This window comes from Vipera berus (genome assembly GCF_964194415.1).
Source record: "Vipera berus genome assembly, chromosome: 3".
NCBI classification, from domain to species: domain Eukaryota; kingdom Metazoa; phylum Chordata; class Lepidosauria; order Squamata; family Viperidae; genus Vipera; species Vipera berus.
This window is the reverse complement of record NC_138204.1, coordinates 48,223,727-48,246,606: the sequence shown is the minus strand read 5'-3', so window position 1 is coordinate 48,246,606 and position 22,880 is coordinate 48,223,727. Positions and strand designations below refer to the sequence as shown.

The 22,880-nt window shown below is 38.1% G+C and overlaps 1 protein-coding gene across 4 annotated transcripts in view; it reads right to left on the bottom strand.

The window, feature by feature from the left end:
* Positions 1-14,556: 14,556 nt before the first annotated feature.
* TFEB (transcription factor EB) overlaps positions 14,557-22,880 on the bottom strand; it is a 101,352-nt gene continuing 93,028 nt past the window's right edge. For 3 of the 4 annotated variants that reach the window (XM_081322628.1, XM_081322629.1, XM_081322631.1), the window contains one exon: positions 16,502-18,489. The gene's annotated coding sequence lies outside the window, so the exon portion shown is untranslated. Of the gene's footprint in view, positions 15,389-16,501; positions 18,490-22,880 lie in introns of those variants that run through there. The other variant, XM_081322630.1, reaches the window with a different exon arrangement.

Genomic DNA, 22,880 nt, shown 5'->3' with positions numbered 1-22,880 from the left:
ACTTGTCAGATTGTTTTAGAAAAAAAGAGTGTCCTGTTCGGCATGTAATCCGAATGGCATGGGCCCGGATTATCTAAGGGAGCACCTGCTGCCAGCGTCAATTTCCCATCGTCCTGTGCGCTCCCACAGGGAGGGCCTCCTCAGGGTACCGCCAGTCAAGGATTGCCGACGGGCGATCCACAGGGGGAGGGCATTCTCTGTGGGCGCGCCTGCCCTATGGAATCAACTGCCAACGGAACTCCGGACTGCCCCCGACCTTCGTTCATTTCGCCGGGACCTAAAAACCTGGCTCTTTGAGCTATCTGGACTGAGGGGTTTAATGTTTTTAAATTGTGATTTAATTTTTGTGGCTAGACAATTTAATTTATTTTAATTTATTTTAATTTTATATTGGATTGTTTTTAAATTTTGCCTTGTAAACCGCCCTGAGTCCTTTGGGAATAGGGCGGTATATAAACCGAATAAATAAATAAATAAATAAATAATCCATGGCATAGAATGCGAAGTAATCTTATTTTTCTCTCTATAGAATGCAGAGTGCATAAAAGTCTGAGACATTTCTACTGGCATTACATTCCTTGAGTAAAAAAATAGTTCTCTGCTATGCTTCATCGTATCACAGGTTTCCTGTTTTCATCATTTCCAAATATAATTTGGCAAATAGTTGCTTTTACTGAAAATGTTCAAGCCCTCAAGATTCTTAGACTTTCTTCGAAAAAAAATTACTGGAAATTTAAGAATGGCACTTTCTCACTGACAGAAGTCAGTTGAACATTCCCCTTTATCTGATTGCCTGTAAATACGGAAGCTGCAATACCAAACTGAAATCTGAAGGAAGTGGTCTTCTGCTATGCAAAACAACTTTTTTCCTCTCCCTACAACCCTCAAAAGAGGCCAGAGGCATCAATCGATGGAATACAGCAGCTACCCGGAGCAGATACTGACACAAGGACTAGTAGCTAAATGTTGGAGGGTGCAGAGCTATGGGAATCTACCACCTCAAAATTAGTTTTGCCCCTTGGCTGTAGTAAAGGATGCTCTCCCAGGTCAATAATGAAGTAAATTGTATGTTGGACTGAATTTACTTTTTGTGACACATGCAAGATTTCATGTTGCTAAATTTGCCTTAATTCATTAAGCAAGCAAGTGCAAAATTCTGGCTGTTTTTTCCTGACCCACTTTTTAAAATTATTAATCATTCACATTTTGTAATTGAAATTCATATAATTAAGAACCATGTCCAGATTGCCACTAATGCAAATCCACTAAATCTGTCAGATACAAATGTCTCTGCAACCATTCAGTTCGGCTGCGATAGCAGTTACTTAGTTAAGAATCAATCAAGACACTTTGCTTCCTCACTTTATTTTTCTAGTAACTATCTGGCTCTCTCTTGTGGCCATGGAAGTTCCATGCAAGCTTCCCTTTCAGCATTAACTTTCATTGGGAGTCAGGGGTAGGATGAGTAGAATGAGAGAAAAAAAAGTCCAATCTATTTTTTATCAATTTACTGTTACGTTCCTATGTGTAACTGTGGGAGCCGATCCTCCCAGAAAAGAAGCAATCCAATTTGGGACTGTGATCATAATAAAATGACTTTGATTAAGTTAATCACTTTCTTCACAAGTTTTACTTGAATCACAGCTGACTGATATGGTCATCTCCCCTGTTAACTTCACCTAGTCACGTTAATTGAGCTTATTATCTCAATGGGTTATTAAGCTATTACTAGCTACATACAAAACTACTCGCTACATACAAAATGTGTAAAACTAATCTGCAGGACTTTTTAGAACTGAAAAAGCCAGTGTCAGAATCCATTTATATCACATTCATAAATGTATGTTTAAAACATTATTCCCCCCCCCCCCTGGATCCTGCCATCTCCCGAGGAAGGAGGAGTGCATGTGGATTCAGCCTGCCTTAGGTTATTTCAAAGACCAAGGGAAACCTTTTGAACTGGGGGAACAAAAGGGAGGGTTAGAGAAGAGGGCATCTGGCCTGTGTCTTCATTTAAATCTGTAGAGGAAGAAGGCAATAACCATAAAGATTCGAAGTTCCTTTTTTCCCACAAAAGGGATGACACGAAGTAAAATGATGGGGGCTGACCAAATGGGGTTGAGGGAAGGGGGGTTGAACCGGGAACCCTTTATAAAGTTTCAATTTGTAAAACAATACTAAGTCCTGTCTTGTATTTCCACAACCAAGCATGTCCTAGTAAAAATTCCTTTTGGACTAGAACTGACTCCAAGAGTTTTTGTTTTCCTAAGACGTGGATTGGGGTGGGTCCTGACAGCCAGTTTAGAATGGGGGTGGTTGGAAGTAGAAAACTCACATACAAAAGTAATATTATTTTTTTCCACTTGTTAATTACATTAAATCTTTCTCTTCCTCTTTGTGTGCAGCTATTTTAAATAATGGTTTTTAATTTGTAATTGATACATCATGACAAGGCATTTAAATTTATATTGTGTGATGTCATTAGTGTCAATGTAAATCATTTATATAATGATGTAATTACACCAGTGATGTGATGCAAATGACATAATTTGCATCATTTGTATACCATTGCACAAATATCATCAATTGCCACAAATGATACATTTTTAGATTTAATGGAGATTGAGAAGTAACAAATCCAATTTCACTAGTTAATCTATTAAATAGTTTACAATAAATCATTCTGAGGGCAACATTTAGGAATAAATCATTTTAAGATTTGTAGTCAGAAGGACATTCTTCAGAAAATGGTATATAACTACCATTTTTTAAAAAAATTATCATGTCACATACATTTCAGCAGCATATACCTCTCAATAAGATTTGCAAATGAACCTTTCTCTCTTCCTATAAAATGACAAAAAAAGAGAATTTGATTCATATCTAAAAATATGATAAATATCTATAATTCAACTAAATTTCTTTGATACATCGAGTTCATCCAGCACTATTAACTGTTTGAATAGTATCCAATAGGATGTCTATGGGCAGCAGATGAAATTCCTGAACATCCTATTCAAAAAATATAAATATTAATTTAGTCAACAACTTCATGGTTCACATATATCTGTCTACCTGGGAATGAAAATTCCCATGTAGCAATTCTTAGTGTCATAGGTTGTTGGCCGATTCTGCAGAGTTAATAATGAGCTCAACCCCAGGTAGTCTCACCTGACTTTTTATATCCTGCTTAGAGCTTTGACACAAATTTTCCCTCTTTGGGTGACTTGTATTGTGTAATCAACAGCCCTTCCAAACCTCATTCTTTGTGCCACTGTTGAACTGAAGGAAACCCCCTTTCGTCCTCTGTTTCTCCCTTCTGATCGCAAAGGAACGTTAGACTGGTCTTTTGCATTTCTGAGTTGGTTCTATTAATTGGAAGGAGGGTTAAGAATTTGCAAGGTCGTTTCAATCTACATCTGACCTTCAGAGTAATCCTTTATACCCACACCAGAGCATGTCATTAAAATGAGGCCCTCTACCATCTCCCAGCATTCTTTTATTCTCTCCTTGTGCACATTAATTGCTCATAAGTTGATTTGATCTCCCTATTCTGCAAGAAGTAAATTGGCCTCTTATTTCACCATTTTCATCCTGTTTTCTTAATTAGGCCCTTAAAAATCTCTAGGGCCTCAGCCAGGCCGCAGGCCTCATCCTGGGAATAAATTTTGATCTCTGCCTGATAAAGAGTGAGCAAACCCTGAGATTGAACAATGTCATTCTTTCCCTCCTCCCCTTCTTACTATTCTCCTGACATGAAAAGGCTATCAGTTTTTCCTCTGTGTTAATATAGGAAATAATTCACACTTCAGGCGTTGTTCTCTATTTAGTGTTCACACTCCCCAGATAAATCAAATCAGGATGAGGGTTTTTTTAAAGTGTCTGAACACACATTCTTTCTCTTTCACTCTCTTTTTCTTTAATAAAGTTTCCAAGATATAGTCTGGGCAATTGTTTTACCCTCATCCTAGCGAATCTGTTTTGGAAGCTTGCTGACTTTTCATTAAAAAAGATGCAGTTCACTGAACATTTTCTGCTTTTCCTAAATGGTTATATATGGTATAGGAACACCAGAATATTCCATAGTGACAATTTTGTGAAAACAAAATCAGAGTAACAAAACGAGAGAGAGAATAAGTTTTAGCCTATGAATTTCAACAGCTACTCATTGTATCCCCATTAAAATAGAAATCAATTTAATATTATGCACTCCCCATATATAATATTTCCCAAGGAAATCATTAATAAAGAAGAAATTTAACCCAGAGTCCATGGTATCTTCAATAAAAAAAAAACCCAAGGAGTCTTTCATCTCAGTGGTATTCCATCAAATTTAAACTATTGAAACTGTTTACGTCTTAAAACATGATGCCTGGATTACACCTCCTATTGTCCCCAAATTAAAAAGGCAAAGTAGCAAATATTGACTGCTTCATAGATCAGTGATGGTGACATCACAATTCTGATGGAAAGCTACTAAAGCAAAAACAAAATTGTTGGGAAAGTATAGTGCAGTCAAAGCAGTTATACCAGCTGTTTTTGAACACTTTTATCCCAACTGGAATAATTGGCCATAGGACTCCTGTTCTTCCTCTTCCCTGGTAAGAAATATTGTGATGGTGTGAGATCCATACATGGCTTCTCTGCTATTTCTCTGAACTGTTAGTGTCAAACATAAACCCAGTACATTCCCTGAGGGTTTAATTACAATGCTGAGCAATTAATTAGAGGATTGTTATTGGGGAAAAAAAGTTGTTGTCATGACTACAGCACCCAGGGCACTTCCACACCACCAGCATTTCCATTCCCCAATTTATCAGAAGCACTTTGAAGGCGATCTGTTACAGTCTTCACTTAGGTGGCCTTGAAAGGCTGAGAACAAGGAGCGAGAAATCACTGTTGTGCCCTGAGTTGCTGTAGGTCCTGCAGTTACAAAGGTTCCCCCCAGCTCTACACAAAAGGCAAAGAAAAAGAGGAGGGAACCATATGGCGCTCTGGAGTGTGATTGCTCCTCCAGGAAAGAGAAGGGAGAAACTAACAAAACACTTGTCAATTTCATCCCTGCTCTTTTGGTCCAAAATAAGGAGAGGTGCAAAGCTGTCAATGTCAAGCAAGTGTTTCCCTTGTAGGAGCCAAAGCTGTGGGAACAGGAAGAGGAGCAAGAGATCAGGAAGAGGAACAAGAGTTCCCTCCAGTGGGGAAACTGAGGCACAGTGTTTCCAAAACAAAGAAACAGCCCCAAATCTAACACTGCAGCAGCTACAACTATACTGTAGCTGATTCAGAAATAAATCTGATATTGCTGATGATGTGGGAATACAGAGTTATGGGTTGGCTTGCAGATTGGTGCCGCATCTATCTATACACTACTAAAATTCTTGTTGTCATAACATTTACCTGTGCAAAAGGTGCATTATAGGGCAACAATTTTTGAACAAAGGTATTGGAAATGAGCTAAGTTACAGAATGTCCAAAATCCAAAACCCAGGACTCCCAAGGGAATGCAAATAGAGAATGTTGTGGCTGCTTCAGAGCTACTGGCTGCTGCTGCAGTGCTAGGCTACTGCTGTAATCACGTGGTCTTTATTTTCAACATTCTGTGACAGTTTCCAGCCAGGTAGTAGGTCAATTATCAGTAACTGAGTTTAAATATACTTGGGATAAACACATGTCCATCATCCAACAAATATTACAAAATAAAATAAAAAGTAATAAAAAGTAATAATTAAAAATAAAAAATTTTTTTAAAAAAACCCCAATCTCAAAGGGCCAACCTGATGAACCACTAACACTTTTTCTGCCATCAGTTTTCTATGTTTCTAAACTTCTGAATGACTTCCTGCACCTCTGTGGAAGGTTTGGCAGCTAAATTGCATCCTTTGACCCTTAAGTGTTGGATATGTCTGACAAGGTATATGTCAGGTAGAGAACTAGCAACTTGATATCCATAAGAAAATTTCACAAAATCTAGAACTATAAAGTAGAAAGTTTGAAGCTGCCCATCAACAATTGCTAAATAAACAGCAGACATTAATGGCAGATGGAATAAGTATATTAATCACCTTCCCTGCACTGAGATTATTGTATTTCTAAGTAAATTACAGTACGGTAATTATTTCTAAGTTGACATGCTACAATATAAACTAGCATTTGCAAATATTATGCCAAGCGGTTTTCTTTTTCTCTTGTTTGTCAATGTATAAATGATCAACTTACATAGCAGTCAAACTACCCTTCATAGTAATTTCTCTAATATCCACTGCCAAATCTCACTTACAAAGAGGATAATCAAGGTGTGTTTAATCAGTTCTGTCCAGTCTTAAGAAGGATCCTCACTCAATTCCTCACTTGATAGATACTTGAGATGCCAGTCCTGATGTACACAAAGTGTGATGTGATTAGCTTCTGTTCTAATAATTTTGGTGATAAGACAAGTATATCTACTAAGGACATGAGAAGTACATTCCATATACAGAAGGAGGTTTAGTTTAGTTTATTGAATTTATATACCGCCCTTTTCCCATAGGACTCAGGGCGGTTTACAAAGTATTTAAAAACGTCAATACAATACAAAAGTTAAAGACAGTTAAAATAATTAAATTTAATCCCTGAACAAATATTGATGAGAATATTCCAATATCTTGTGTAGATAGTGGCCTCAGATACTTTGCTCAAGTGAAAGCAAAAGTTCTTCTCCAAATGTTTGGCGTAATGTGTCTGAAGTAGGATAATTTGAACCTGAATTTATTCAAAACTCCATGGGTTTGTTTTCTTGGTTATGAGTCTTCTCAGGAGTCTTTTATGGCATGAAGTTCAAACACATCAGTTCCTTTCCTATCCTGTTTCTTCAAAGTCTCCGTAGCAGGTTGGTGTCAATATTTTAAATCCCAAGTCAAACAGTGTAATGTAATAGGTAATATGTTGGACTAGGATCCTGAAGATTTCAGAATCAAATCCAGCCTCAGGCACTAAAGCTCACTGGATAACTTTGGGGCATTCAGTCCAACCTACCTCACATTATTATTGGTAAAAACTGGAGGAATGTGCTATAGATGCTACCATAAGCTCCTGAAGGAAAAGCAGTACATAAATATAACGCATAATAAATCTATACCAGGGAAACTGCAGGAACAGTCCTAAAATCATTGTTTTTTCAATGTTGTTTTTCAACCCATTGCTCACCTATTGTCTACTACTTATGAGTTTTCCATTAGCACCTTTGGCCTAATCTAACACACAGTCCTTTTGATATTCTCAAATCAAGTATGAATTTAAGTTATATAAAAAAGAACAATATTCAGGGCATATCTTCCTTTTTTAGGGTTAGTATATCGAAACAAATGATGTTTTCCTCTAGTTACAGAACTTAAAATTTAAAAAGGAATTTCTAGGTCCCCCTTTTTTCTTACAGTATGGAATTAGTTAATGTTACAGTGTTATAGTCCAATTATTACTCATTTATAGGGACTATCACTTGCCATCCACAAACATTGATTCGTAGTTCTGTCCTCTCCATAATATATTTCTATATATTTCTCCAGTCTGTCAGAAATTAAAAAGGTATTGATCACATTCTTTTTTTATGCAAAATAGTGAATTGCAAAACATATGAAGCAGGTATTGACTGACTAGGTGGAATATCATTAATCATCAATGAATTTCAAGATGGAAAATCGCAATAAATTAGGGTCTAGAGATATTAAGAATTACTGCTTTAAATCTGCAACAGTAGATAACTCTACACAGCTATTTTGATATCTTTTTTTTTAAAGTTAGCACCAAATAATGTTATTTATGGAGAATATAAATACTTTCTCAAGCCATAGCTATAGATAGCTATCTACAACCATTGGTGCTTCAGCTTTAATTTTTTATTCTCCTTCTATATTCATAAAAGGGTACAGTTAGTCCAGACATCATCATGATCTTATGCTGATGTTACTTTTTTTTCTTGAATAGATTTCAAGGAAAGCCCCAAATATGGTATTACAGTAATCTAGATGCCAAGTAACTAGAGCATAAATAGGCCCTCTCAGAACTTCACAGAGTCCCCGGTCACTTCCAGGTTTTGAGGTCCCTTGCCATGTCTTTTAAAAGAAATGGTCTCACATAGAACAACATAAGAACGAGAAGCGGACATAATTTGGACATGTTTTAAAATAAAGGGTATGTGTAATATGAGACCCACCTGTGTTTGAAGTCCAGGACAAACAGTCCTCCTGGCCTTCTTCCTCACTGGCTGTCAGTATGAATTTCTGGGCAAGATCTTGCTTCTTCAGGCAAGAGTGCATTGATGATTCCAAGACAATGAGAAAAACATCCATGCACGGCCCCTTGATTTAGGCTGAAGGAAGACTGATTATAGAGCAGAAGGTTTTTGAATGGTTCTCTCTTTGTCTATCAAACCCTTCTCCATTTTGGTATCCTATGCATGGCAACATGCTGAATATCCCCTTAATTAGAAAAGGAAGAACTGTGATATTCATCCTGTCTCAGCAGAAATCAGTATGATTTGAATGGCTTCCAACAATATTCAGAAGGTTTGGGCATTTAGAGTTACGATAGTCAAAGCTTCCATTGCATTTAAAATAATTTATAATTATTCCACAGGAACACCTGTATTTTATTGTAAGATAGTTTAAAGTAATGGTCTTAATACACACTTTCAATCCCTACCCCCGTAATTTAACTGTCAGCAGATCCGAAAGCATGCATTGTACCTTTTATGAGAATCTCTCTCTTCCCCCCATCTCTCTCCCTCTCTCTCCCTCTCTCTCCCTCCCTCCCTCCCTCCCTCCCCCCCCTCTCTCTCTCTCTCTCTCCTTAATGAAATCACCTTACCTTTTAAAAAAGGGTAAAATTATATCCTTGGAAATATTTGGAAGAATTCAATATGTTCAAGTTGAAGATGAAAATTAAGGGAGACATCATAGCAGTCTTCAAATATCTGAAACCTGTCCTCGGAAGATGGAACAGACTCATTCCCTGTTTCTCCAGAGGCATTGACTAGAACCATATTTCAGCTAATAATTAGTCTTATTCAGATATTACAGGTATTAATCACTATAAGTATGCTCCAATTAAGCATTACCCCTGCTGACATCATTCCAGCAATATTAGCCACCTGTACACATCCATGTAAGCCATCTAGGATGACTACAAGAAGAAAACTTTTTTGTGCAGTTTGCATGCATCTTGGCTTCCACTTGAGTCAGAATCTTAATGTAAGAACTTTGAACACAGAGTGTGCAGCAAATGCAAGTTCACCCTTTATAAAACCACAGAAATGGTAAGGCAATCTCAACAGATCAAAGCAAAACAGAACAGTCATACATGTGAAAAGTTTGCTCTAGCAGACATGCTCTGCATATGGAGTTGCTCAAAAGAAGCTGACCAGCTATGAATCCTGCATAGAGAAGTGACTAATTCTTTCCCATTTCGTGTGAATGGGAATGCTCATTGGACCTAATACTTTCCCATAATATATGATTTGTCCTGGTTAGTAATACTGGCAATCCTGTTTTTTAAAAAATCATCCCCCAAGTTAGTAAAGGATTCATGTATAAATCTACTAGGTGGGAGTCAGTTTTTACAGAGATAACCAGATTAAATTGGCCCTTTTCAAATATTTGCAGAAATAGCATCTAGAGTTTATAGAATAAAATTAATAAACATTCTCCACCATATTCTGAACCTATTTTACTTTAAACAGTTCAGATTGCCTTACCATCTCTGCTGCTTTCTAAAGAGTGAACTTGTATTAGCTGCATACTGTACTTTCAGTAAACACTCTGTCTTTTAATCAACACATTACCCTAACAGAGAACTCAACAGTTTCTCTAGGATTCTGAATCTTTTGCTAGAACTATTGATTGTTTAATAATTAATGTCATCAAGTTGGTGTCAACTCCTAGTGAATATATAGATTTTCTCATAGTGATCTGTCCCTAACCTTGTCCTTCCTATGTGTACCCTTCACCAGTGTGAATCCATTCACTTTGCTATACTCCTCATCCACTCTTTCCTTCCACTTTTCCCAGCATTAGATTCCCCTCTAGAGAGGTAGACCTTCATTTAATGTTTTATTTTTATTGATTAAATTTATTTGCCACCCATCTCATTTTGAAGCAATTGTGGGATAATGGGTCCAATGTAGTACTGTATATAATTATATACTTATATTTATAAACATTCTTAGTTTCTTTCCTTGTGACATTATACAGCAAATAATTATTTGCTCTACTACTTTCTCTTTGTGATCATATAAGAGCAAGCAGAGATTCTCTTCTTATTCCAACCATACTTCAATATTACTAAAGCTTAAAATGTATAGCACAAGGAAACAAGTTTTATTTTCTTTTTCTTACTGAAAATTAGAACTTTATTGTATCATTATCTTTATAGAACGGACTAACTCCTTCTTAGAGAACACTTGACAGTTTGGATGTGATGCCATAAGAATTTGCTCATTTGTGTGAGTCTGGTGGGAAGAAATGGCTTGTTGAAACTCAAAATTATGCATTTAACATTTCGTGAGCTGGGTGAGTAGTGAAAAATCTTTCAAATCATTTTTTCTGCTTTTGCGGTTTGGGAGCTAAGATAGGGCGGACACAGTAAGTTTGCAGTTGTTCCATCTATGGACATTCTGATGAATTTCTAGGAGGAGTTGTTTTTTTTCTGTAGTACACAGAAGTAGTTGGCTGTATCAACTGCTTCTAGATGCCTTATTGACATCAAGGGACAGGCTACCAGAATTCTAACATGGCCGGCTTCTACTGCCATTTTAATCCCCTGATTGCCATGGAGGATTTGCAGATCAAGGGCTTATTGAAAGCTGGAGGTAACTGCAATGCCTCTTAGCTGTTGCGTATAAAGATCAAAGTTTTGCAGAAAAACGCAGACCTCATGAAAAGATTGAATGAATACTTGGGAGGGGGGAGTTTCGGAGACTTGTTCCGGGGTGATTTGGGCTGAGTATTTCGGAAGTCATGGATGAGGTCTGTCTTGTTACCGGGTTCTTTGTGTCATAATTTTTGAAATGAAAGGAGTCCTGAAGCTGTAGATTGATTACTCACATTTTTTATTGTCTTTGCAATAGGGAGCAAGGGATTCCTTTCCTTTCCCTTTCATATATACATCTGTTTTGTTGGATTTATGGATCCTAGTATCATTACTAGGGCTAGTCTGGATTCTTTTGTTGCACTCTGCGTGGCATTTTTGGGCCAGAGGATTAAACCAGAAGAGTTAAGGCTGTCACAAGATGAGAGCTTATAGCAGCAGTTGCTACTTTTTTACCATCTTAGTTCACCACCACCGCCACCACCTTTTTCTTTGGTATCTTGCCTTGCCTTTTGGGCTTTCCAGCTTTTCTTCTTTATTACTCAATATTTATCTTTTCTTTCCATGCTTACTTCTGTCTCTGCTGTTAACAACTGCTTTACATAAATAGCTAAGTCAACAGCTGTGATCCCTGTCCTCTACCGAGCAGTTCACTAAATTGCATCCTTATTTTCCATCAGGTTCAGAGATTATGAACATAATCAATGGCTACTGGTTTTGAAAGTTATATAGTACTATCAGTATCCAAGGTATTATTTCTCTGGATGTAACACAATAAGTGGAACACAATAAGAGGGATGCTAATATAATTATATCCTTGTGAATTTATTCACAAATGTTTTTGGGAGGAAAATTTTCTTTGGTCTTATTTAGCTTTTTTACATACTTACATTAGCTGGTGGGTGATGTGGATCGTATAATGACATCATGGCCCATTATACTACATTGCCTGCAAGAGGCACAGCTTACATCAGGGGTCTGCAACTTTGACAACTTTAAGACTTGTGGACTTCAGCTCCCAGAATTCCTCAGCCAGCATAAGGCTTACATGACCCCCATTATCATCCTTACCATGGGATGCTGACACTAGCTATCCCTTAGTGGCATGGCATTTTATTTTGCTCCTGAAATAGATTAAGCACCCAATGGAATAGGCCATTACTGAGTGCTTCTCTCTGTGCTTTGTCCCAATCTCCTGCTCCTGAAGTTGCAGTGCTTATATTAATAAGTGAGTGTCATTGCAGTTTGCATGTTTGCATATTGCTGCATCCTGAGTTATGAGTAATGTGGCTACTTGTAGGGATGTCACATGTCCATTGTCTTGCAGTTCCTGCTATTCTAATGTGACAGGCTGAATGCACCATTGAACAAAAGCACCGAGATACAGAAGCTTAACACTAAGACCAGACATAAAAATGCTTGAAATGTACAGTAGTTTCTTTTAGCTTTTTTTGAGGTTGCATAACAATAGACAGGGTGATGCATCCTAGTTTTTCACCAAAAGCTGAGCAATAAATAGCTCAGGCATTTCGGTGCTAATATGTTGATCAATAACTGGAAATTATGACTACTGGTTTTCTGCCTATACTGCAGACTTGAAGAATTAAACAAGGTCATTCCCATAGCATTCTCATAATAAGGAATCGGGCCTTCAAACCTGGTTTCATTTCAATTGTAGGATAACAAGATTTCAGCTGTTTATCTGGAAATGCCCCAGAGCTTTTACTATATTCTGGATTTCATCCTTAAACTGATATATTATACTACTTAACATTGATGTGATGCTTTCGAAGACTCCTCACAATCAATCATGCCAATAAGTGTTTCCTAAACTAGTGTCTTCTGGACGCGGTGGCTCAGTGGGTTAGGACGCTGAGCTTGTTGATCAGATGGTCGGCAGTTTGGCGGGTCAAATCCCGAGTGCCGCGTAACAGAGTGAGCGCCTGTTACTCGTCCCAGCTTCTGCCAACCTAGCAGTTCGAAAGCACGTAAAAATGCAAGTAGAAAAATAGGGACCACTCCGGTGGGAAGGTAACAGCGTTCCGTGCGCCTTTGGCGTCTAGTCATGCCGGCCACATGACCACGGAGACGTCCTCGGACAAGCGCTGGCTCTTCGGCTTTGAAATGGAGATGAGCACCGGCCCCTAGAGTCGGAAACGACTAGCACGCATGTGCGGGGGAACCTTTACCTTTACCTTTACCTTTAAACTAGTGTCTTCTGGTCTGTATTTTAGATTATACTTGACTGAACTGCTCTAGACAGAAACAGGGTAAGGAACACTTTTATAAGGCAATTGGCTTTAATTAGCTTACTCCAAAAAAAGTATCTATCGGTTTGCAGACACAGTTTGATCACTTCATCTGAAATATGATATACAGGTTCATTCATTCATTCATTCATTCTGAAGTGGGATAGCTTATAAATTAAATTAGTCAATCAATATAATATTGCAAAAGATCAAAAGACCAAAGTTTGGCTGCAAGTCTATAAATTTTTCCCTAGTCACAATCTAATTAAATCCAATAGGACTTACTTTTGAGTAAACATACAGTATATGTAATTACTAACATAAATCAGCCTTAAGCTATTTTTCTTAAGGTTGTATTTGGTTAATTATTGATTATTCTGATAGTTGCCTCCCCATTCCGACCCTTATATTAACTTCTGTGGGATTTGAATTTATTTTTAAAAATGCTAAAAAGGGAGAAATAAAAACTCATAGGCTAAATAGCCAAGCTGAAATAAAGCAGTTTTAGTAGTTGTTTGCACTTCTTTCTTTCTGAAAGTGAAAGGAATGGCAAGTACTAGTATGTCAATTTGATATGCCATGCAGAAGATTCAGTACAGAAAAATTATACTTAAATGTGAACATAGGAAAAATCTGAGCTTGAAACCAGATGGCAGTTAAAAACTCCTGGATGCCATGCTAACAGCACCATCTGGTGCTCTTAGTCCATAAGCACAATTTGCTTAAAGAATTTAAACTGTGCAGATTTCCTGGGAAAAATATTCAGAAAAGACAGCAACACTTTCCAAATTATTTCACATTGCAGATCTACTTGCCTCTCCCACTCTATCACAGGCTGGGTTCCCCACCCCCATCTCCTCATCTGATGAAGCAGCAGGAAAAGATTTTTCTTGTTAAAATGTGTTCTTATTTATACATACACCTGTTTATGTATGTATATGTTGTAAAGAAACATATGCAGCATGGATGATTTATGAAACTAAATCATAGGCATAATGGAAAACCTGATACTATAAAAGCTAACTAAGAAACCACAAACAAGGTCCAAAAAGCAGGTATTTGTTTTTTGTTTGTTTGTTTGGTGAAGTGGATTGGCATCATGAATAAATTGAGAAAATTGAAGATCCAGGGGATTGGTGTATGTAAAGCGGCCCTCTTTAAGACACTACCCTTCCATACGTTGTAAGTTGTGCCTAATATATCCTTCAGGATATAGCATTTGCCAATTTTTTGTTATGCAATAACCGAAGAAAGCATATTCATAATGCAAATGTTCTGATTGTGGAATTCCCGTCCGGACCATTTATAATGGGCACCAAGTTTAAGCATTTTTAATATCTACATTAATATGTCTGTTTCCCTGGATTTTGACTAAGCTTATATTACTGTTTCATTTTATGCACTTCTTTCATGGTTAACTATTTTAATTTTGAATGACTTTATTAGTTTGTTTTATAGTTTTACAGCTTTATCTTTCACAAAACCAAACTAAAATGTTATAAATCAATAAAGTGATAAAAAGTGGTGATAAAGATCTTGAAATTGGAAGAGCACTTAACAAAAGTTGTATCCTGCCAAGATAGTCCCATCCCCTATGAATTTCTACAGTTGTTTTAAACCCGTCTAAATTGGGCTTCACTATATCTGATGACGGTAAAGTCCAGTTTAATTATTAGTTGTGCGAAGAAACATTTTTTATGAGTTCCGAATTCTCCATTTCTCCACATTTAGTTTCAATAAGTATTAACATCTTAATCAAGAAAAATTTAAAAATTGACTTGTTTAAACAAAAGCTGCAAACTGTGATATTTTCATTAAGCTATTTACAATGATCGTAAGCTCCATTTTCTGATGGCCACTACCAGTTCCGACTCCATTTAGGTACACGTGATGCTTAGAATTGTGTGCATGCATGTACAAAGAAGTATTCATTTGTATTTGCTTGCATTGAACTTCATTTGTCATTTTAAGGCACATTCACTCAGTTTAAAGATCTTTTTGGAGCTTTTAATCATAGTGTTAACTAAGATTTGTGGTTCAGAAATACAGGTATGACCGAGGGAAGCTGGACACACCTGTCCCTATTCACATACTTCACAGTCAAATACCCCTCCCTCCTCTTTCCCCTCCTCTACTGTGAGGAGGATCTTTGTCCATTGCTGGCTTCCTGCTATTCTGTCAATCATAAGCCAAACTCCAGGGAGAGGAACAGCTCTTCTTCTCCCTGAATGTTCATTGCAGGTCACTGGTTTCCAGCTGCTATTAACAGTGAGCCGAGTCAGTCTGATCAATTGGTGGTCCTGGAAAATGGAGAGAAGGGAACTCACAGGATAGGTACCATTGTGAAGGTGGCTCAAGGTAGATTTATGATGTTTTTTTATTTGTTAAATTTGAAGTGAGGATTTTTATTTATCTCTACAGCACCTACTCTATGAGATTGGGCTAAGAGAGTCATTAGTTCAAAGTCATCAAGTTTCCATGATTATGGCTGCATTGAATCAAGGTTCCCCTAGACTAGGCCCAATTTTTTAACCACTATAAGAGTTACAGGTATAAAGGACTTTTTTTTCTTCCTGGCTTTAGTTTTTAAAATGATTTTCACTTTGCCACTTAGTATAAGAAGACCATCTTAATGATTGCCTAAAAGAACAGCCTCTCAGACAAAGAGATGCACAGCAATAGGATGCGGTTAAGTCTAAAATTGAAAATGACACATTTATCCTCAGTCTTTGAACCACAATGTAATCTCCCCTTCCCCTTAGGGTTGATGGAATGTTGAAATATTTTCCAGCTGAAAAATACTGAAAGTAGACCGGAATATTTGTTTGGTCTTTTTCATTAGACAAACTATATAGTTTGATAAAGGGACGCGCTGGCTCAGTGGGTTAGGATGCTGAGCTTGTCGATCAGAAGGTCGGCAGTTTGGCGGGTCAAATCCCGAGTGCTGCGTAGCAGAGTGAGCGCCTGTTACTCATCCCAGCTTCTGACAACCTAGCAGTTCGAAAGCACGTAAAAATGCAACTAGAAAAATAGGGACCACTACGGTGGGAAGGTAACAGCGTTCCATGCGCCTTTGGTGTCTAGTCATGCCGGCCACATGACCACGGAGACGTCCTCGGACAAATGCTGGCTCTTCAGCTTTGAAATGGAGATGAGCATCGGCCCCTAGAGTCGGAAACGACTAGCATGCGTGTGCAGGGGAACCTTTACCTTTTTATACTTTGATAAGTGTCAAAAAAAAAAACAAGAAAAGTACAGTATTTTAAAGCAAAAGATGCTTGCTGTAATTGGAACATTCTTTACTCAGTTTTTCAACAATAGAGTGGTTCTCATACCTTTTCTCAGACCAAAATAAGTTCATTGTTCAAGTATTGCTTTTTCCTAAGACAGCAGCATTTAGGGATAACAATATAGTTCTTTTCAGGATTTATTACAAATAATACCATTTTTCTCTTCCACATTATTTTTGTGACAAGCAAAGAAAACTGAAATCATTGGAAAGATATGTTTACAAAAGAAGCCATTTTCCACGCACCACATGGGATATTATCTTTCAGTGGTAAGAAACAAATTTATAATAGAAGTGGTATTAATGCATTAATGAGCTCCTCCAATTCCAAAGCAGGCAAATAATATATCAACTGATATTAAATAAATAAATTTAATGATTGTTTCCCCTCTGTTCCAGTCCATTACTTTAAACATTTATTTATAAAACAGTAGTAACATTTCAGAATCAGAGCACAGTGCATTTTTCTTTTCCTTTTTCTTAAAGTAACTTTTTTTTAACAACAACCAAAAGTATGATTAATTCTCATATAAGGATTCCCCCCCCCCAATTCTCAAAGTGAAAAATATTATCTCCACTCCAGTTAGGATATACACACAATATGCATGTCATCTGTTTATATTAAGTCCTTGTGATTTTTTACACAACAGTATATACTCAAAGTATATACTCAAAGTATATACTGTACTTCCTGATGTTGCATGCTAGCTTAGCAGTATGGGAAGAGAACATATACAAATCTTTCACCTAGGTTTTAATGTTTTATTTCACAAATTATGTCAATTATGACATAATTATGACTTGTACAAGGAGGAGTTACAGTTTTTAATCCTGAGGAAAATAAGTGTTTTAAGGCCTTCTGAGCAACAAATCTTGGGAATCAATGATACACACCGCACAATATATGTTTACATAATTACAAAATGTATCTGCAGAAGCACCTCACAACATCTATATACTACTAAAATTCTTGTGTCTGTTTGTATGTAAGTTCCAATTGGGCAAAATTGGAAGATATAGGGCAACAATTATTGAACCAAGGTTATTCAAATTACAGAATGCCAGGACTCATGAGTACTGTTGGAATGAAATTTGGGGAAGTTGTGGCTGCTTCAGCAACACTATGCCTTCCAACCCCACTTAGCAGAAATTTGTAGGTTGTATGGCACAAGGGAAGATGAGAGGGCTGGCATCCGTGGCAAGGGCTGGCAAGGGCCAACAGGCAAGTGGCAATTGGCTGCTTTGGAACCCAGGCTAAAATTTGAAATTTCTTAATAGAAGCTGGCAAGGGAGGGAGGAGGGGGTGATTTGGTTGCTGCTGGCAAGGTAGGGCTGACTGAAAGGCACTGGCAATCAACGGGGGCGGCCCTCTTCCTCCCTGGAGAGAGGGGACCCTTTGGAATGGGGAGCAGAGGTACAGGTTTCCTCGTGGTCTGCAACTCCTTTTGTTATCCCTCTCCCCTAGCAGAGTGGCAGACAACTCTGAGGGTCAGCCAAGCAGAAGAAGGAGTGATTTCCAGCTTTCCATTAACATCAGTGGGGAAACAGGCAGGAAGTTGGAAATCTCTTCTGTTCCCTCTGCTTTTCTACCCACCTATGGTCACGCTATTTCTCTGTTTAGGTTAAGCAAGTATCTCTGAAAGGATGAACCAATGCATCATGAAATACTAAAATGGAGTACTTGCAGTCAATTGCAAAAATCCCAAACCACTTTCAATAACTTATTCATTTTTCTTATTCACTTTTTTTTTAAAAAAATACTTCTGATATGAATTAAAAGTACAATATATCTTTTAGTACATTCCTTGTATGAAAAAAATATTCCAGTACAAATTCACACAGTGTTGCTTACGATGATTTAGCTGACTGAAATATGCATTAGATTATTGAAGAACACTAATTCTAAACTTCTGTTATCCTGCATAAATTAACTTACTTTCATAGGCAGTGGGCACAAGGCTCCAAAGATGTACTACACTGTACATAAGCACTAAACAGATCCATCCAATTTGCCATACATCGTTATAAAAATGGTGCTCTTTGTCTATTTGTTAGATCTTCACAGTATTCCCCTCTAGTTCAAAATTATACAAACACAGCCTCTCAGAGGATCTACAGTGGAATTATAGAATGAAAATAATTCTTCTATGAGCATTTCATATAAACTTATAGCAGAATTTGTATAGATATACTCAGTGCTTTTTTTGTAAAAAAATAAAATTAAATTAAAAAAGGTGCCGGAATTCACACATGACATACAACTTGCCTTGCCTATCCTGCAAGGTTCCATCCAAAAAAGGTGCCGGAACTCTGTTCTGGGTGTTCTATAACAAAAAAAAAGCCCTGGATATACTTTTAAATACCTGAATCTGTTAGCACACAATGGAACACAGAGATCCTGGCATTGAAAGCCTAGAATGCGATTTAGTTATCCTTTTTTTAATGCTTCCAACACATTCCTTGTCAATAAACTGTGTGTGTTTATATATGTAATATGTTTATATATATATGCAGGGGGTTGGACTAGAAGACCTCTAAGGTCCCTTCCAACTCTGTTCTTCTGATTCTGATATTCCCTTATACAGTAATGAACTTCCAATTGTGCCACCACCGCTATCAAGGTGCAAACAAAATCTAAAATTAAATTAAATTTGGTGCCATATGACTGAATACATATCTTCCTATATAACTAAAACCATGCTAAAACATTACCAGTCCAACCCCTAAACTCCTTCCTAAAGTCTTCCTTAATGAAAAGAGAAGTAGCAAGTCTTGTGGAATCCTTGGTGTTATACAATAAGAAACAGTCTTATTGTGTAGAGCAGGGGTCTGCAACCTTGACAACTTTAAGACTTGTGGTCTTCAGCTCCCAGAATTCCTCTGCCACCTACATAGCTGGCTGAGGAATTCTGGGAGCTGAAGTCCACAAGTCTTAAATTGTCAAGGTTACAAACCCCTGGTGTAGAGTAACTGAAATGTATTTTAGAAGATGGATTGGTTGCAAATTGAGGTGCAGACCTTAAGTAAGAAAACTATACTAAAATGAGAAATAACACTGAGGTATAGAGAGGAAGAAGATTTGATATGCTCCCAAGAGATGCCTATACTATGTAAGCAGGCTTCCCCAAACTGCTTGCTATAGTCATAATGGATGAGAATTAAAGGATTTGTTAATTTAGCATAGCCTGAAGACATCACATTGAGGAAGGTTGCATGACTGCCACAATATACCACAGGAAAATTCTTCCACAGAGTAAAGTTGCACCTTATCTCAAATCTGTGGATCAAAGTCTCTGAAGTTCTAAGTGTACCCCATTCACTGCTTTCTCAAAACGTCACATGAAGGCCTAGTTCACATATGGCCACACGGAGGCATGGGCTTCCTAGCCTTAGGTATTCTGGGTTAAGGCTTCCTAGCCTTAGGTCTTCTGGATTAAAACTAAAGTACATTAGAAAAGAAATAACAGAACAAATGGCAATCTTGCATAGCTTTATAGAAAATGCTTTGACATAAAAGGCTTAAATACTTGCACAACATGGAATATTTTAATGCAAAGTTATCACTGATACTATCCAAACCCACAGAACTGAAAATGCTCCAGTCACACGGGTCATCAAGTCCTCTCTTAAATTATGTTATTGGCAAAAAAGGTATTTCTCAGTTAAAATGGTAGGCTCTCCTTTCTAATCTCCCTTCCACTGCATGTAATGTGTTAAAATATAGAAAACTGATGGCAGAGAAAGGCCTAGTGGTCAATTGAGTCTGCCCTTTCAGGTTTTTTTTAATTTTTGTCAGATGATGGACATGTATTTATCCCAAGCATGTTTAAACTCAGTTACTGATAACTGACCCACTACCTCCACTGGAAGTTGGTTCCAAGCTTCCACTATTCTTTCTATGAATACTTTCTGACCTTACATTTGAACTTCCCTCCCGTCAGATTGTGACTGCTACATGAAACCTGCTTGCAACCATCACACAAGCATATGTTAGATTTTGTTTACAATGGAATTAGTGACAATTGATTCTGCAGTGTTTTTTCCTAGCTGATAGCATTTGGTTAATTTCCAAGATGATGTTTTCGTTTTTTGGAGGCTATATAATTTTTCTGCTGCACTTACGTACTCATTTAAATATCTAGCTCTCGATCCATCCATCCCTAAAAGGCTAGATATATATATATATTTAGATGAGATTGCACATGTTGGAGGTACATAGCAGGGAAGTGTACAAACTCCAAAGAATAAAATAATAATAAACTTAACAAATGGATAAGAATGCCAAATTGAGTGTAAATATCTGGCAGTGTGACTAAGCATAATAACAATATAATAAGTCTTCCCCCCGCCCCCAAAACTTGATTTTCCTATCATACTGTTCCTTCTTGAATCAAAGTATCCACTCTCTTTATTTCTATTAAATGCAGTCCAAGAAACAAAAGAATTGCAACAGTTGGTATGATGACTAAACCTTCAGTGAAAAACTTTTGACTGTGCAAAAAGTATACTAAAAGGCTACAAACACCACATTCTAGGAGACAGGACACACTGAGATTGTTAGACTAGCAGGTCTTCTATGAACAAATCCACATAGTATCCTTGTTTTGATGCAAGCATAGCATCAGCCCACTAAGGGAGTCCAGACTAAGAAACCAAAGCAATATAGGTCAGGACTACTTTTACTGCGAGATCTTTTATAAGAAACTCTTGCAAGTCTGAATGTGTTTCCTCTCCCTCATTTTATCTTCATGTGAACTAAGTAAGGGCTTGTCTGAGATACTTTCTCGAGTTATTTTCTTGGCCCAGGCTCAAGCCCCTCTTACATTTCTAGCAGTTCTTCTTTCCTCCTTTCCTTCAATGCCATTCCCTAGGACAGGGGTGTCAAACTCGCAACGTCACATGACATGTCGTGATGTATCGCAACTTTTTTTCCATTGCCGGCAATGGGGTGGGCGCAGTTTTGGCATGACGCATCCGGCCCGTGGGCCGGCAGTTTGACACCCCTGCCCTAGAGCCTCTAGAGATAGCTCACTAATCATTTTAACAGGAGTAGCTCAAGGGTATATACTCCAAGACGCACTGATGGATGGTATCTTCTGCTATTAACACAAAGGTTTGCATTTTCAGGGTAACTGGGAAGGAGGGATAACATAGATGTGTTTTGGCATCCTTGGCCAGTGCTTACTTGGCCTTAACCTAAAGCCATTCCTGTTCCCATAGGACATGTCCATATGTCATTATCTGGGTCTCAGTGTCCACCTGAGGGTGTCCACCTGAGGGTGGAGCAACCCGAAGATGACTTTAGCTACTCCATTGTGAAAATGTTTTCCCTTCTATTCTGCTTCTGGATACCATGTGCAAGTTATATAAGATACATGATGCACATGATATCTTAGAAGTGCAACTGAAAAGATCCTCCACTTGTGTCTCTGTAACCCAGACATGTCAAACACAAGGCCCGGGCGCCAGATCCGGCCTGCAAAGTGGTTTCATGCAGCCCGTGAAGCCATCCTGGAAACAGTGAGGGAACGGCCCCCACTGCCTTGGCCCTGGCCCAGAGACCCTCCTCCTGCCAGAGACCCTCAGATCTGTCCCGCTCCTGCCCAGGCCCCCATAGGCACCCTTGATGCAAACAATGTACAGCTGGCCATGCCCACTCAGTAGGCCATACGCACTTTAGCCATGCCCACCCAGTAGCCCACGCCCACCCAGGCCATAACCACCCAGTCCCGAGGACAACCGCAGTGCTGATGCGGCCCTCAATGAAATTTAGTTTGACACCCCTGCTGTAACCTGTCTAGGATGGAATTCTGTTTCAGTGTCTTTTGGTCTTAGGAGACCTGGCTTCTAACATACTGTTAGTTGGATAGTATGCAGCTCCTATGCCAATCCCTATAACAAAATATCTTTCTTAAACTTTAATGTTTCAACAGCATTGGCCCAGTAGTTGCACAATCTGGGCAATCACTCGGTGGCAGCCAAGCAATACAAAAATTATTTACCAATGTCATCTAGTGGCTGATAGTTGAACCACCCATCCATAATTTCAAGAAATACAGAAATGTTCATTCAGTCAAGAGTGTGATAAGAAAAAACAAAGGGGGGGGGGAATCAGCACCTGGAGTAATCAGAATATCGTGCATGCCAAGAGGAGGACATTTCTCATTTGATGAAACTGGTCAGGGCTGGAATATCAGAACCATCAATGACAGACTTTAGAATAAACTGTTATATGTCAGCAGTGTAGCAGAAACTGTTCTGTGTGCAGTATAAGGGTATGCTGTGGAGACAGCAAGAATTAAGGCAGCAAGATTTACTGCTGGTTTTGGTGCAAATGAAAGGGCAAAGCAGCTGCGTGGATGTGGCCTAAGTCTCACCTGCTTTGATTTATGCTGGATCTCCAATTCTACTATCTTTACAAGATAAATTTATTTGGAAATAGCGGTAATGAAACCTGGGACCTTATGCATGTATCCTTTGTGTTTTACTACTGAGCTATGACT